The sequence below is a fragment of the Oncorhynchus mykiss genome, unplaced genomic scaffold (genome assembly GCF_013265735.2).
Source record: "Oncorhynchus mykiss isolate Arlee unplaced genomic scaffold, USDA_OmykA_1.1 un_scaffold_326, whole genome shotgun sequence".
NCBI classification, from domain to species: Eukaryota; Metazoa; Chordata; class Actinopteri; order Salmoniformes; family Salmonidae; genus Oncorhynchus; species Oncorhynchus mykiss.
Genome location: NW_023493775.1, coordinates 49,100 through 62,918, shown reverse-complemented (window position 1 = coordinate 62,918; position 13,819 = coordinate 49,100). Strand labels below are relative to the sequence as shown.

Here is a 13,819-nt window from a genome sequence, read left to right as displayed (position 1 = left end):
TTCAGACCCCTTACTTTTTTCCACATTTTGTTACGTTACAGCCTTATACTAAAATGGATGAAATAAAATAAAATCTATCTACACACAATACCACATAATGACAAAGCGATAGCATATAGTTTTTATTAATGAAAAAAATATTTTAAAAATACCTTATTTACATACATTTTCAGACCCTTTGCTATGAGACTGGAAATTGAGCTCAGGTCCATCCTGTTTCCATTGATCATCCTTGAGATGTTTCTTCAACTTGATTGGAGTCCACCTGTGGTAAATTCAAATGATTGGTCATTTCTGCAGCATTGAAGGTACCCAAGAACACAGTGGCTTCCATCACTCTTAAATAGAAGAAGTTTGGAAGCACCAAGCCTCTTCCAAGTTCCGGCTGCACACGATAATTCCCGGCTTCTCATGTCTACCTCACATAATATCCCAAATTGAGTTCCACAGAAAGAGCCATAATACCCATTAAATATTTTAAAAATACCTTATTTACATACGTTTTCAGACCCTTTGCTATGAGGCTGGAAATTGAGCTCAGGTCCATCCTGTTTCCATTGATCATCCTTGAGATGTTTCTTCAACTTGATTGGAGTCCACCTGTGGTAAATTCAAATGATTGGTCATTTCTGCAGCATTGAAGGTACCCAAGAACACAGTGGCTTCCATCACTCTTAAATGGAAGAAGTTTTGAACCACCAAGCCTCTTCCAAGAGCCGCTGCACACAATAATTCCCGGCTTCTCAAGCCTTATTGTTTAATTAATTGACTAAGTAATTTCTGATTTCAATAGGTTCTGAGAGCGATCAATGTCCCACCCAGCCAAAGTCAGCCACACCCTTAGTATTCCACTCATTGGGTTTCCGTAGTGTAGTGGTTATCACGTTCGCCTCACACGCGAAAGGTCCCCGGTTCGAGACCGGGCGGAAACGCATTTTAACAGATTGGTCCTTCACACTTCTCAGTATTTGCTATTCAGAATTTAGTTTCAGTAGTGTATTGGTTATCACGTTCGCCTCACACGCGAAAGTCAGTCACACCCTTAGTTTTCCAATCATTCGGTTTCCGTAGTGTAGTGGTTATCACGTTCGCCTCACACGCGAAAGGTCCCCGGTTCGAAACCGGGTGGAAACATTTTGTAATATTCAATATTTCCCAATGCCCAGAGGCTAGCATTTGGTTTGAAACAGTTGAGGTTTGTCTAAACCTTGCTGTCTACCTCTCCGACCAGTGGATCAATGTTGCCGTTTTTTTGGGGACCTCCACCATGCGATCTGTATGAATGTGACCAGACTGACAGCTTCTCTGAGCCAGGCAAATTCATTTATCAGGGTCATTGTAATGGATATATCCAAAGAAATGGCAATATAATCCAAGGTAAAACAAACAAAAATGTAGATTGTTTTCTGTCATTTCAGCTGCTTGATGTGATTGTGTGATAGATTTAGTTGGCTGGCTAGCAAAGGAAAAGAAGCTAGCCTGCATAGGTACAGTGCATTCGGAAAGTTTTCAGACCCCTTACTTTTTTCCACATTTTGTTACGTTACAGCCTTATACTAAAATGGATGAAATAAAATAAAATCTATCTACACACAATACCACATAATGACAAAGCGATAGCATATAGTTTTTATTAATGAAAAAAATATTTTAAAAATACCTTATTTACATACATTTTCAGACCCTTTGCTATGAGACTGGAAATTGAGCTCAGGTCCATCCTGTTTCCATTGATCATCCTTGAGATGTTTCTTCAACTTGATTGGAGTCCACCTGTGGTAAATTCAAATGATTGGTCATTTCTGCAGCATTGAAGGTACCCAAGAACACAGTGGCTTCCATCACTCTTAAATAGAAGAAGTTTGGAACCACCAAGCCTCTTCCAAGTTCCGGCTGCACACGATAATTCCCGGCTTCTCATGTCTACCTCACATAATATCCAAAATTGAGTTCCACAGAAAGAGCCATAATACCCATTAAATATTTTAAAAATACCTTATTTACGTAAGTTTTCAGACCCTTTGCTATGAGGCTGGAAATTGAGCTCAGGTCCATCCTGTTTCCATTGATCATCCTTGAGATGTTTCTTCAACTTGATTGGAGTCCACCTGTGGTAAATTCAAATGATTGGTCATTTCTGCAGCATTGAAGGTACCCAAGAACACAGTGGCTTCCATCACTCTTAAATGGAAGAAGTTTTGAACCACCAAGCCTCTTCCAAGAGCCGCTGCACACAATAATTCCCGGCTTCTCAAGCCTTATTGTTTAATTAATTGACTAAGTAATTTCTGATTTCATTAGGTCCTGAGAGCGATAAATGTCCCACCCAGCCAAAGTCAGTCACACCCTTAGTTTTCCAATCATTTGGTTTCCGTAGTGTAGTGGTTATCACGTTCGCCTCACACGCGAAAGGTCCCCGGTTCGAGACCGGGCGGAAACACATTTTAACAGATTGGTCCTTCGCACTTCTCAGTATTTGCTATTCAGAATTTAGTTTCAGTAGTGTATTGGTTATCACGTTCGCCTCACACGCGAAAGTCAGTCACACCCTTAGTTTTCCAATCATTCGGTTTCCGTAGTGTAGTGGTTATCACGTTCGCCTCACATGCGAAAGGTCCCTGGTTCGAAACCGGGTGGAAACATTTTGTAATATTCAATATTTCCCAATGCCCAGAGGCTAGCATTTGGTTTGAAACAGTTGAGGTTTGTCTAAACCTTGCTGTCTACCTCTCCGACCAGTGGATCAATGTTGCCGTTTTTTTGGGGACCTCCGCCATGCGATCTGTATGAATGTGACCAGACTGACAGCTTCTCTGAGCCAGGCAAATTCATTTATCAGGGTCATTGTAATGGATATATCCAAAGAAATGGCAATATAATCCAAGGTAAAACAAACAAAAATGTAGATCGTTTTCTGTCATTTCAGCTGCTTGATGTGATTGTGTGATAGATTTAGTTGGCTGGCTAGCAAAGGAAAAGAAGCTAGCCTGCATAGGTACAGTGCATTCGGAAAGTTTTCAGACCCCTTACTTTTTTCCACATTTTGTTACGTTACAGCCTTATACTAAAATGGATGAAATAAAATAAAATCTATCTACACACAATACCACATAATGACAAAGCGATAGCATATAGTTTTTATTAATGAAAAAAATATTTTAAAAATACCTTATTTACATACATTTTCAGACCCTTTGCTATGAGACTGGAAATTGAGCTCAGGTCCATCCTGTTTCCATTGATCATCCTTGAGATGTTTCTTCAACTTGATTGGAGTCCACCTGTGGTAAATTCAAATGATTGGTCATTTCTGCAGCATTGAAGGTACCCAAGAACACAGTGGCTTCCATCACTCTTAAATAGAAGAAGTTTGGAACCACCAAGCCTCTTCCAAGTTCCGGCTGCACACGATAATTCCCGGCTTCTCATGTCTACCTCACATAATATCCCAAATTGAGTTCCACAGAAAGAGCCATAATACCCATTAAATATTTTAAAAATACCTTATTTACGTAAGTTTTCAGACCCTTTGCTATGAGGCTGGAAATTGAGCTCAGGTCCATCCTGTTTCCATTGATCATCCTTGAGATGTTTCTTCAACTTGATTGGAGTCCACCTGTGGTAAATTCAAATGATTGGTCATTTCTGCAGCATTGAAGGTACCCAAGAACACAGTGGCTTCCATCACTCTTAAATGGAAGAAGTTTTGAACCACCAAGCCTCTTCCAAGAGCCGCTGCACACAATAATTCCCGGCTTCTCAAGCCTTATTGTTTAATTAATTGACTAAGTAATTTCTGATTTCATTAGGTTCTGAGAGCGATAAATGTCCCACCCAGCCAAAGTCAGTCACACCCTTAGTTTTCCAATCATTCGGTTTCCGTAGTGTAGTGGTTATCACGTTCGCCTCACACGCGAAAGGTCCCCGGTTCGAGACCGGGCGGAAACACATTTTAACAGATTGGTCCTTCGCACTTCTCAGTATTTGCTATTCAGACTTTAGTTTCAGTAGTGTATTGGTTATCACGTTCGCCTCACACGCGAAAGTCAGTCACACCCTTAGTTTCCCAATCTTTCGGTTTCCGTAGTGTAGTGGTTATCACGTTCGCCTCACACGCGAAAGGTCCCCGGTTCGAAACCGGGTGGAAACATTTTGTAATATTCAATATTTCCCAATGCCCAGAGGCTAGCATTTGGTTTGAAACAGTTGAGGTTTGTCTAAACCTTGCTGTCTACCTCTCCGACCAGTGGATCAATGTTGCCGTTTTTTTGGGGACCTCCACCATGCGATCTGTATGAATGTGACCAGACTGACAGCTTCTCTGAGCCAGGCAAATTCATTTATCAGGGTCATTGTAATGGATATATCCAAAGAAATGGCAATATAATCCAAGGTAAAACAAACAAAAATGTAGATTGTTTTCTGTCATTTCAGCTGCTTGATGTGATTGTGTGATAGATTTAGTTGGCTGGCTAGCAAAGGAAAAGAAGCTAGCCTGCATAGGTACAGTGCATTCGGAAAGTTTTCAGACCCCTTACTTTTTTCCACATTTTGTTACGTTACAGCCTTATACTAAAATGGATGAAATAAAATAAAATCTATCTACACACAATACCACATAATGACAAAGCGATAGCATATAGTTTTTATTAATGAAAAAAATATTTTAAAAATACCTTATTTACATACATTTTCAGACCCTTTGCTATGAGACTGGAAATTGAGCTCAGGTCCATCCTGTTTCCATTGATCATCCTTGAGATGTTTCTTCAACTTGATTGGAGTCCACCTGTGGTAAATTCAAATGATTGGTCATTTCTGCAGCATTGAAGGTACCCAAGAACACAGTGGCTTCCATCACTCTTAAATAGAAGAAGTTTGGAACCACCAAGCCTCTTCCAAGTTCCGGCTGCACACGATAATTCCCGGCTTCTCATGTCTACCTCACATAATATCCAAAATTGAGTTCCACAGAAAGAGCCATAATACCCATTAAATATTTTAAAAATACCTTATTTACGTAAGTTTTCAGACCCTTTGCTATGAGGCTGGAAATTGAGCTCAGGTCCATCCTGTTTCCATTGATCATCCTTGAGATGTTTCTTCAACTTGATTGGAGTCCACCTGTGGTAAATTCAAATGATTGGTCATTTCTGCAGCATTGAAGGTACCCAAGAACACAGTGGCTTCCATCACTCTTAAATGGAAGAAGTTTTGAACCACCAAGCCTCTTCCAAGAGCCGCTGCACACAATAATTCCCGGCTTCTCAAGCCTTATTGTTTAATTAATTGACTAAGTAATTTCTGATTTCATTAGGTCCTGAGAGCGATAAATGTCCCACCCAGCCAAAGTCAGTCACACCCTTAGTTTTCCAATCATTCGGTTTCCGTAGTGTAGTGGTTATCACGTTCGCCTCACACGCGAAAGGTCCCCGGTTCGAGACCGGGTGGAAACACATTTTAACAGATTGGTCCTTCGCACTTCTCAGTATTTGCTATTCAGAATTTAGTTTCAGTAGTGTATTGGTTATCACGTTCGCCTCACACGCGAAAGTCAGTCACACCCTTAGTTTTCCAATCATTCGGTTTCCGTAGTGTAGTGGTTATCACGTTCGCCTCACATGCGAAAGGTCCCTGGTTCGAAACCGGGTGGAAACATTTTGTAATATTCAATATTTCCCAATGCCCAGAGGCTAGCATTTGGTTTGAAACAGTTGAGGTTTGTCTAAACCTTGCTGTCTACCTCTCCGACCAGTGGATCAATGTTGCCGTTTTTTTGGGGACCTCCACCATGCGATCTGTATGAATGTGACCAGACTGACAGCTTCTCTGAGCCAGGCAAATTCATTTATCAGGGTCATTGTAATGGATATATCCAAAGAAATGGCAATATAATCCAAGGTAAAACAAACAAAAATGTAGATCGTTTTCTGTCATTTCAGCTGCTTGATGTGATTGTGTGATAGATTTAGTTGGCTGGCTAGCAAAGGAAAAGAAGCTAGCCTGCATAGGTACAGTGCATTCGGAAAGTTTTCAGACCCCTTACTTTTTTCCACATTTTGTTACGTTACAGCCTTATACTAAAATGGATGAAATAAAATAAAATCTATCTACACACAATACCACATAATGACAAAGCGATAGCATATAGTTTTTATTAATGAAAAAAATATTTTAAAAATACCTTATTTACATACATTTTCAGACCCTTTGCTATGAGACTGGAAATTGAGCTCAGGTCCATCCTGTTTCCATTGATCATCCTTGAGATGTTTCTTCAACTTGATTGGAGTCCACCTGTGGTAAATTCAAATGATTGGTCATTTCTGCAGCATTGAAGGTACCCAAGAACACAGTGGCTTCCATCACTCTTAAATAGAAGAAGTTTGGAACCACCAAGCCTCTTCCAAGTTCCGGCTGCACACGATAATTCCCGGCTTCTCATGTCTACCTCACATAATATCCCAAATTGAGTTCCACAGAAAGAGCCATAATACCCATTAAATATTTTAAAAATACCTTATTTACGTAAGTTTTCAGACCCTTTGCTATGAGGCTGGAAATTGAGCTCAGGTCCATCCTGTTTCCATTGATCATCCTTGAGATGTTTCTTCAACTTGATTGGAGTCCACCTGTGGTAAATTCAAATGATTGGTCATTTCTGCAGCATTGAAGGTACCCAAGAACACAGTGGCTTCCATCACTCTTAAATGGAAGAAGTTTTGAACCACCAAGCCTCTTCCAAGAGCCGCTGCACACAATAATTCCCGGCTTCTCAAGCCTTATTGTTTAATTAATTGACTAAGTAATTTCTGATTTCATTAGGTTCTGAGAGCGATAAATGTCCCACCCAGCCAAAGTCAGCCACACCCTTACTATTCCACTCATTGGGTTTACGTAGTGTAGTGGTTATCAAGTTCACATTACACGCGTAAGGTCCCCAGTTCGAGACCGGGCGGAAACACATTTTAACAAATTAGTATTTGCTATTCAGACTTTAGTTTCAGTAGTGTATTCGTTATCACGTTCGCCTCACACGCGAAAGTCAGTCACATCCTTAGTTTTCCAATCATTCGGTTTCCGTAGTGTAGTGGTTATCACGTTCGCCTCACACGCGAAAGGTCCCCGGTTTGAAACCGGGCGGAAACATTTTGTAATATTCAATATTTCCCAATGCCCAGAGGTTAGCATTTGGTTTGAAACAGTTGAGGTTTGTCTAAACCTTGCTGTCTACCTCTCCGACCTGTGGATCAATGTTGCCGTTTTTTTGGGGACCTCCACCATGCGATCTGTATGAATGTGACCAGACTGACAGCTTCTCTGAGCCAGGCAAATTCATTTATCAGGGTCATTGTAATGGATATATCCAAAGAAATGGCCATATAATCCAAGGTAAAACAAACAAAAATGTAGATCGTTTTCTGTCATTTCAGCTGCTTGATGTGATTGTGTGATAGATTTAGTTGGCTGGCTAGCAAAGGAAAGAAGCTAGCCTGCATAGGTACAGTGCATTCGGAAAGTTTTCAGACCCCTTACTTTTTTCCACATTTTGTTACGTTACAGCCTTATACTAAAATGGATGAAATAAAATAAAATCTATCTACACACAATACCACATAATGACAAAGCGATAACATATAGTTTTTATTACTGAAAAAAATATTTTAAAAATACCTTATTTACATACGTTTTCAGACCCTTTGCTATGAGGCTGGAAATTGAGCTCAGGTCCATCCTGTTTCCATTGATCAACCTTGACATGTTTCTTCAACTTGATTGGAGTCCACCTGTGGTAAATTCAAATGATTGGTCATTTCTGCAGCATTGAAGGTACCCAAGAACACAGTGGCTTCCATCACTCTTAAATGGAAGAAGTTTTGAACCACCAAGCCTCTTCCAAGAGCCGATGCACATAATAATTCCCGGCTTCTCAAGCCTTATTGTTTAATTAATTGACTAAGTAATTTCTGATATCATTAGGTTCTGAGAGCGATAAATGTCCCACCCAGCCAAAGTCAGCCACACCCTTAGTTTTCCACTCATTGGGTTTCCGTAGTGTAGAGGTTATCACGTACGCCTAACACGCGAAAGGTCCCCGGTTCGAGACCGGGCGGAAACACATTTTAACAAATTGGTCCTTCGCACTTCTCAGTATTTGCTATTCAGACTTTAGTTTCAGTAGTGTATTGGTTATCACGTTCGCCTCACACGCGAAAGTCAGTGACACCCTTAGTTTTCCAATCATTCGGTTTCCGTAGTGTAGTGGTTATCACGTTCGCCTCACACGCGAAAGGTCCCCGGTTCGAAACCGGGCGGAAACATTTTGTAATAGTCAATATTTCCCAATGCCCAGAGGCTAGCATTTGGTTTGAAACAGTTGAGGTTTGTCTAAACCTTGCTGTCTACCTCTCCGACCTGTGGATCAATGTTGCCGTTTTTTTGGGGACCTCCACCATGAGATCTGTATGAATGTGACCAGACTGACAGCTTCTCTGAGCCAGGCAAATTCATTTATCAGGGTCATTGTAATGGATATATCCAAAGAAATGGCAATATAATCCAAGGTAAAACAAACAAAAATGTAGATCGTTTTCTGTCATTTCAGCTGCTTGATGTGATTGTGTGATAGATTTAGTTGGCTGGCTAGCAAAGGAAAAGAAGCTAGCCAGCATAGGTACAGTGCATTCGGAAAGTTTTCAGACCCCTTACATTTTTCCACATTTTGTTACGTTACAGCCTTATACTAAAATGGATGAAATAAAATAAAATCTATCTACACACAATACCACATAATGACAAAGCGATAACATATCGTTTTTATTAATGAAAAAAATATTTTAAAAATACCTTATTTACATACATTTTCAGACCCTTTGCTATGAGGCTGGAAATTGAGCTCAGGTCCATCCTGTTTCCATTGATCATCCTTGAGATGTTTCTTCAACTTGATTGGAGTCCACCTGTGGTAAATTCAAATGATTGGTCATTTCTGCAGCATTGAAGGTACCCAAGAACACAGTGGCTTCCATCACTCTTAAATGGAAGAAGTTTTGAACCACCAAGCCTCTTCCAAGAGCCGCTGCACACAATAATTCCCGGCTTCTCAAGCCTTATTGTTTAATTAATTGACTAAGTAATTTCTGATTTCATTAGATTCTGAGAGCGATAAATGTCCCACCCAGCCAAAGTCAGCCACACCCTTAGTACTCCACTCATTGGGTTTCCGTAGTGTAGTGGTTATCACGTTCGCCTAACACGCGAAAGATCCCCGGTTCGAGACCGGACGGAAACACATTTTAACAAATTGGTCCTTCGCACTTCTCAGTATTTGCTATTCAGACTTTAGTTTCAGTAGTGTATTGGTTATCACGTTCGCCTCACACGCGAAAGTCAGTCACACCCTTAGTTTTCCAAAAGTTCGGTTTCCGTAGTGTAGTGGTTATCACGTTTGCCTCACACGCGAAAGGTCCCCGGTTCGAATCCGGGCGGAAACATTTTGTAATATTCAATATTTCCCAATGCCAAAAGGCTAGCATTTGGTTTGAAACTGTTGAGGTTTGTCTAAACCTTGCTGTCTACCTCTCCGACCTGTGGATCAATGTTGCCGTTTTTTTGGGGACCTCCACCATGTGATCTGTATGAATGTGACCAGACTGACAGCTTCTCTGAGCCAGGCAAATTCATTTATCAGGGTCATTGTAATGGATATATCCAAAGAAATGGCAATATAATCCAAGGTAAAACAAACAAAAATGTAGATCGTTTTCTGTCATTTCAGCTGCTTGATGTGATTGTGTGATAGATTTAGTTGGCTGGCTAGCAAAGGAAAAGAAGCTAGCCTGCATAGGTACAGTGCATTCAGAAAGTTTTCAGACCCCTTACTTTTTTCCACATTTTGTTACGTTACAGCCTTATACTAAAATGGATGAAATAAAATAAAATCTATCCACACACAATACCACATAATGACAAAGCGATAGCATATAGTTTTTATTAATGAAAAAAATATTTTAAAAATACCTTATTTACATACATTTTCAGACCCTTTGCTATGAGACTGGAAATTGAGCTCAGGTCCATCCTGTTTCCATTGATCATCCTTGAGATGTTTCTTCAACTTGATTGGAGTCCACCTGTGGTAAATTCAAATGATTGGTCATTTCTGCAGCATTGAAGGTACCCAAGAACACAGTGGCTTCCATCACTCTTAAATAGAAGAAGTTTGGAACCACCAAGCCTCTTCCAAGTTCCGGCTGCACACGATAATTCCCGGCTTCTCATGTCTACCTCACATAATATCCCAAATTGAGTACCACAGAAAGAGCCATAATACCCATTAAATATTTTAAAAATACCTTATTTACGTACGTTTTCAGACCCTTTGCTATGAGGCTGGAAATTGAGCTCAGGTCCATCCTGTTTCCATTGATCAACCTTGACATGTTTCTTCAACTTGATTGGAGTCCACCTGTGGTAAATTCAAATGATTGGTCATTTCTGCAGCATTGAAGGTACCCAAGAACACAGTGGCTTCCATCACTCTTAAATGGAAGAAGTTTTGAACCACCAAGCCTCTTCCAAGAGCCGCTGCACACAATAATTCCCGGCTTCTCAAGCCTTATTGTTTAATTAATTGACTAAGTAATTTCTGATTTCATTAGGTTCTGAGAGCGATAAATGTCCCACCCAGCCAAAGTCAGCCACACCCTTAGTTTTCCACTCATTGGGTTTCCGTAGTGTAGAGGTTATCACGTTCGCCTAACACGCGAAAGGTCCCCGGTTCGAGACCGGGCGGAAACACATTTTAACAAATTGGTCCTTCGCACTTCTCAGTATTTGCTATTCAGACTTTAGTTTCAGTAGTGTATTGGTTATCACGTTCGCCACACACGCGAAAGTCAGTCACACCCTTAGTCTTCCAATCTTTCGGTTTCCGTAGTGTAGTGGTTATCACGTTCGCCTCACAAGCGAAAGGTCTCTGGTTCGAAACCGGGCGGAAACATTTTGTAATATTCAATATCTCCCAATGCCCAGAGGCTAGCATTGGGTTTGAAACAGTTGAGGTTTGTCTAAACCTTGCTGTCTACCTCTCCGACCTGTGGATCAATGTTGCCGTTTTTTTGGGGACCTCCACCATGAGATCTGTATGAATGTGACCAGACTGACAGCTTCTCTGAGCCAGGCAAATTCATTTATCAGGGTCATTGTAATGGATATATCCAAAGAAATGGCAATATAATCCAAGGTAAAACAAACAAAAATGTAGATCGTTTTCTGTCATTTCAGCTGCTTGATGTGATTGTGTGATAGATTTAGTTGGCTGGCTAGCAAAGGAAAAGAAGCTAGCCAGCATAGGTACAGTGCATTCGGAAAGTTTTCAGACCCCTTACATTTTTCCACATTTTGTTACGTTACAGCCTTATACTAAAATGGATGAAATAAAATAAAATCTATCTACACACAATACCACATAATGACAAAGCGATAACATATCGTTTTTATTAATGAAAAAAATATTTTAAAAATACCTTATTTACATACATTTTCAGACCCTTTGCTATGAGGCTGGAAATTGAGCTCAGGTCCATCCTGTTTCCATTGATCATCCTTGAGATGTTTCTTCAACTTGATTGGAGTCCACCTGTGGTAAATTCAAATGATTGGTCATTTCTGCAGCATTGAAGGTACCCAAGAACACAGTGGCTTCCATCACTCTTAAATGGAAGAAGTTTTGAACCACCAAGCCTCTTCCAAGAGCCGCTGCACACAATAATTCCCGGCTTCTCAAGCCTTATTGTTTAATTAATTGACTAAGTAATTTCTGATTTCATTAGATTCTGAGAGCGATAAATGTCCCACCCAGCCAAAGTCAGCCACACCCTTAGTACTCAACTCATTGGGTTTCCGTAGTGTAGTGGTTATCACGTTCGCCTAACACGCGAAAGATCCCCGGTTCGAGACCGGGCGGAAACACATTTTAACAAATTGGTCCTTCGCACTTCTCAGTATTTGCTATTCAGACTTTAGTTTCAGTAGTGTTTTGGTTATCACGTTCGCCTCACACGCGAAAGTCAGTCACACCCTTAGTTTTCCAAAAGTTCGGTTTCCGTAGTGTAGTGGTTATCACGTTTGCCTCACACGCGAAAGGTCCCCGGTTCAAATCCGGGCGGAAACATTTTGTAATATTCAATATTTCCCAATGCCAAAAGGCTAGCATTTGGTTTGAAACTGTTGAGGTTTGTCTAAACCTTGCTGTCTACCTCTCCGACCTGTGGATCAATGTTGCCGTTTTTTTGGGGACCTCCACCATGCGATCTGTATGAATGTGACCAGACTGACAGCTTCTCTGAGCCAGGCAAATTCATTTATCAGGGTCATTGTAATGGATATATCCAAAGAAATGGCAATATAATCCAAGGTAAAACAAACAAAAATGTAGATCGTTTTCTGTCATTTCAGCTGCTTGATGTGATTGTGTGATAGATTTAGTTGGCTGGCTAGCAAAGGAAAAGAAGCTAGCCTGCATAGGTACAGTGCATTCAGAAAGTTTTCAGACCCCTTACTTTTTTCCACATTTTGTTACGTTACAGCCTTATACTAAAATGGATGAAATAAAATTAAATCTATCCACACACAATACCACATAATGACAAAGCGATAGCATATAGTTTTTATTAATGAAAAAAATATTTTAAAAATACCTTATTTACATACATTTTCAGACCCTTTGCTATGAGGCTGGAAATTGAGCTCAGGTCCATCCTGTTTCCATTGATCATCCTTGAGATGTTTCTTCAACTTGATTGGAGTCCACCTGTGGTAAATTCAAATGATTGGTCATTTCTGCAGCATTGAAGGTACCCAAGAACACAGTGGCTTCCATCACTCTTAAATAGAAGAAGTTTGGAACCACCAAGCCTCTTCCAAGTTCCGGCTGCACACGATAATTCCCGGCTTCTCATGTCTACCTCACATAATATCCCAAATTGAGTTCCACAGAAAGAGCCATAATACCCATTAAATATTTTAAAAATACCTTATTTACGTACGTTTTCAGACCCTTTGCTATGAGGCTGGAAATTGAGCTCAGGTCCATCCTGTTTCCATTGATCAACCTTGACATGTTTCTTCAACTTGATTGGAGTCCACCTGTGGTAAATTCAAATGATTGGTCATTTCTGCAGCATTGAAGGTACCCAAGAACACAGTGGCTTCCATCACTCTTAAATGGAAGAAGTTTTGAACCACCAAGCCTCTTCCAAGAGCCGCTGCACACAATAATTCCCAGCTTCTCAAGCCTTATTGTTTAATTAATTGACTAAGTAATTTCTGATATCATTAGGTTCTGAGAGCGATAAATGTCCCACCCAGCCAAAGTCAGCCACACCCTTAGTTTTCCACTCATTGGGTTTCCGTAGTGTAGAGGTTATCACGTTCGCCTAACACGCGAAAGGTCCCCGGTTCGAGACCAGGCGGAAACACATTTTAACAAATTGGTCCTTCGCACTTCTCAGTATTTGCTATTCAGACTTTAGTTTCAGTAGTGTATTGGTTATCACGTTCGCCACACACGCGAAAGTCAGTCACACCCTTAGTCTTCCAATCTTTCGGTTTCCGTAGTGTAGTGGTTATCACGTTCGCCTCACAAGCGAAAGGTCTCTGGTTCGAAACCGGGCGGAAACATTTTGTAATATTCAATATCTCCCAATGCCCAGAGGCTAGCATTGGGTTTGAAACAGTTGAGGTTTGTCTAAACCTTGCTGTCTACCTCTCCGACCTGTGGATCAATGTTGCCGTTTTTTTGGGGACCTCCACCATG

The 13,819-nt window shown here is 40.6% G+C and overlaps 19 non-coding genes across 19 annotated transcripts; all 19 read left to right on the top strand.

Annotated features, from left to right (window-relative positions):
- The first annotated feature begins 859 nt into the window (after nt 1-859).
- On the top strand, nt 860-932 carry trnav-cac. Its single transcript has one exon. It is a non-coding gene; the product is annotated as a tRNA-Val (tRNA).
- Nucleotides 933-1,061: 129 nt separating this feature from the next.
- trnav-cac lies at nt 1,062-1,134 on the top strand. The gene has a single exon. It is a non-coding gene; the product is annotated as a tRNA-Val (tRNA).
- A 1,233-nt stretch (nt 1,135-2,367) lies between these two features.
- On the top strand, nt 2,368-2,440 carry trnav-cac. The gene has a single exon. It is a non-coding gene; the product is annotated as a tRNA-Val (tRNA).
- Nucleotides 2,441-2,569: 129 nt separating this feature from the next.
- trnav-cac lies at nt 2,570-2,642 on the top strand. Its single transcript has one exon. It is a non-coding gene; the product is annotated as a tRNA-Val (tRNA).
- A 1,233-nt stretch (nt 2,643-3,875) lies between these two features.
- trnav-cac lies at nt 3,876-3,948 on the top strand. The gene has a single exon. It is a non-coding gene; the product is annotated as a tRNA-Val (tRNA).
- A 129-nt stretch (nt 3,949-4,077) lies between these two features.
- On the top strand, nt 4,078-4,150 carry trnav-cac. Its single transcript has one exon. It is a non-coding gene; the product is annotated as a tRNA-Val (tRNA).
- Nucleotides 4,151-5,383: 1,233 nt separating this feature from the next.
- trnav-cac lies at nt 5,384-5,456 on the top strand. The gene has a single exon. It is a non-coding gene; the product is annotated as a tRNA-Val (tRNA).
- Nucleotides 5,457-5,585: 129 nt separating this feature from the next.
- On the top strand, nt 5,586-5,658 carry trnav-cac. Its single transcript has one exon. It is a non-coding gene; the product is annotated as a tRNA-Val (tRNA).
- A 1,418-nt stretch (nt 5,659-7,076) lies between these two features.
- trnav-cac lies at nt 7,077-7,149 on the top strand. The gene has a single exon. It is a non-coding gene; the product is annotated as a tRNA-Val (tRNA).
- An 897-nt stretch (nt 7,150-8,046) lies between these two features.
- Nucleotides 8,047-8,119, top strand: trnav-aac. The gene has a single exon. It is a non-coding gene; the product is annotated as a tRNA-Val (tRNA).
- A 129-nt stretch (nt 8,120-8,248) lies between these two features.
- Nucleotides 8,249-8,321, top strand: trnav-cac. Its single transcript has one exon. It is a non-coding gene; the product is annotated as a tRNA-Val (tRNA).
- An 898-nt stretch (nt 8,322-9,219) lies between these two features.
- trnav-aac lies at nt 9,220-9,292 on the top strand. The gene has a single exon. It is a non-coding gene; the product is annotated as a tRNA-Val (tRNA).
- Nucleotides 9,293-9,421: 129 nt separating this feature from the next.
- Nucleotides 9,422-9,494, top strand: trnav-cac. Its single transcript has one exon. It is a non-coding gene; the product is annotated as a tRNA-Val (tRNA).
- A 1,233-nt stretch (nt 9,495-10,727) lies between these two features.
- Nucleotides 10,728-10,800, top strand: trnav-aac. Its single transcript has one exon. It is a non-coding gene; the product is annotated as a tRNA-Val (tRNA).
- Nucleotides 10,801-10,929: 129 nt separating this feature from the next.
- Nucleotides 10,930-11,002, top strand: trnav-cac. Its single transcript has one exon. It is a non-coding gene; the product is annotated as a tRNA-Val (tRNA).
- An 898-nt stretch (nt 11,003-11,900) lies between these two features.
- trnav-aac lies at nt 11,901-11,973 on the top strand. Its single transcript has one exon. It is a non-coding gene; the product is annotated as a tRNA-Val (tRNA).
- Nucleotides 11,974-12,102: 129 nt separating this feature from the next.
- trnav-cac lies at nt 12,103-12,175 on the top strand. Its single transcript has one exon. It is a non-coding gene; the product is annotated as a tRNA-Val (tRNA).
- Nucleotides 12,176-13,408: 1,233 nt separating this feature from the next.
- On the top strand, nt 13,409-13,481 carry trnav-aac. Its single transcript has one exon. It is a non-coding gene; the product is annotated as a tRNA-Val (tRNA).
- Nucleotides 13,482-13,610: 129 nt separating this feature from the next.
- Nucleotides 13,611-13,683, top strand: trnav-cac. Its single transcript has one exon. It is a non-coding gene; the product is annotated as a tRNA-Val (tRNA).
- Nucleotides 13,684-13,819: the final 136 nt, after the last annotated feature.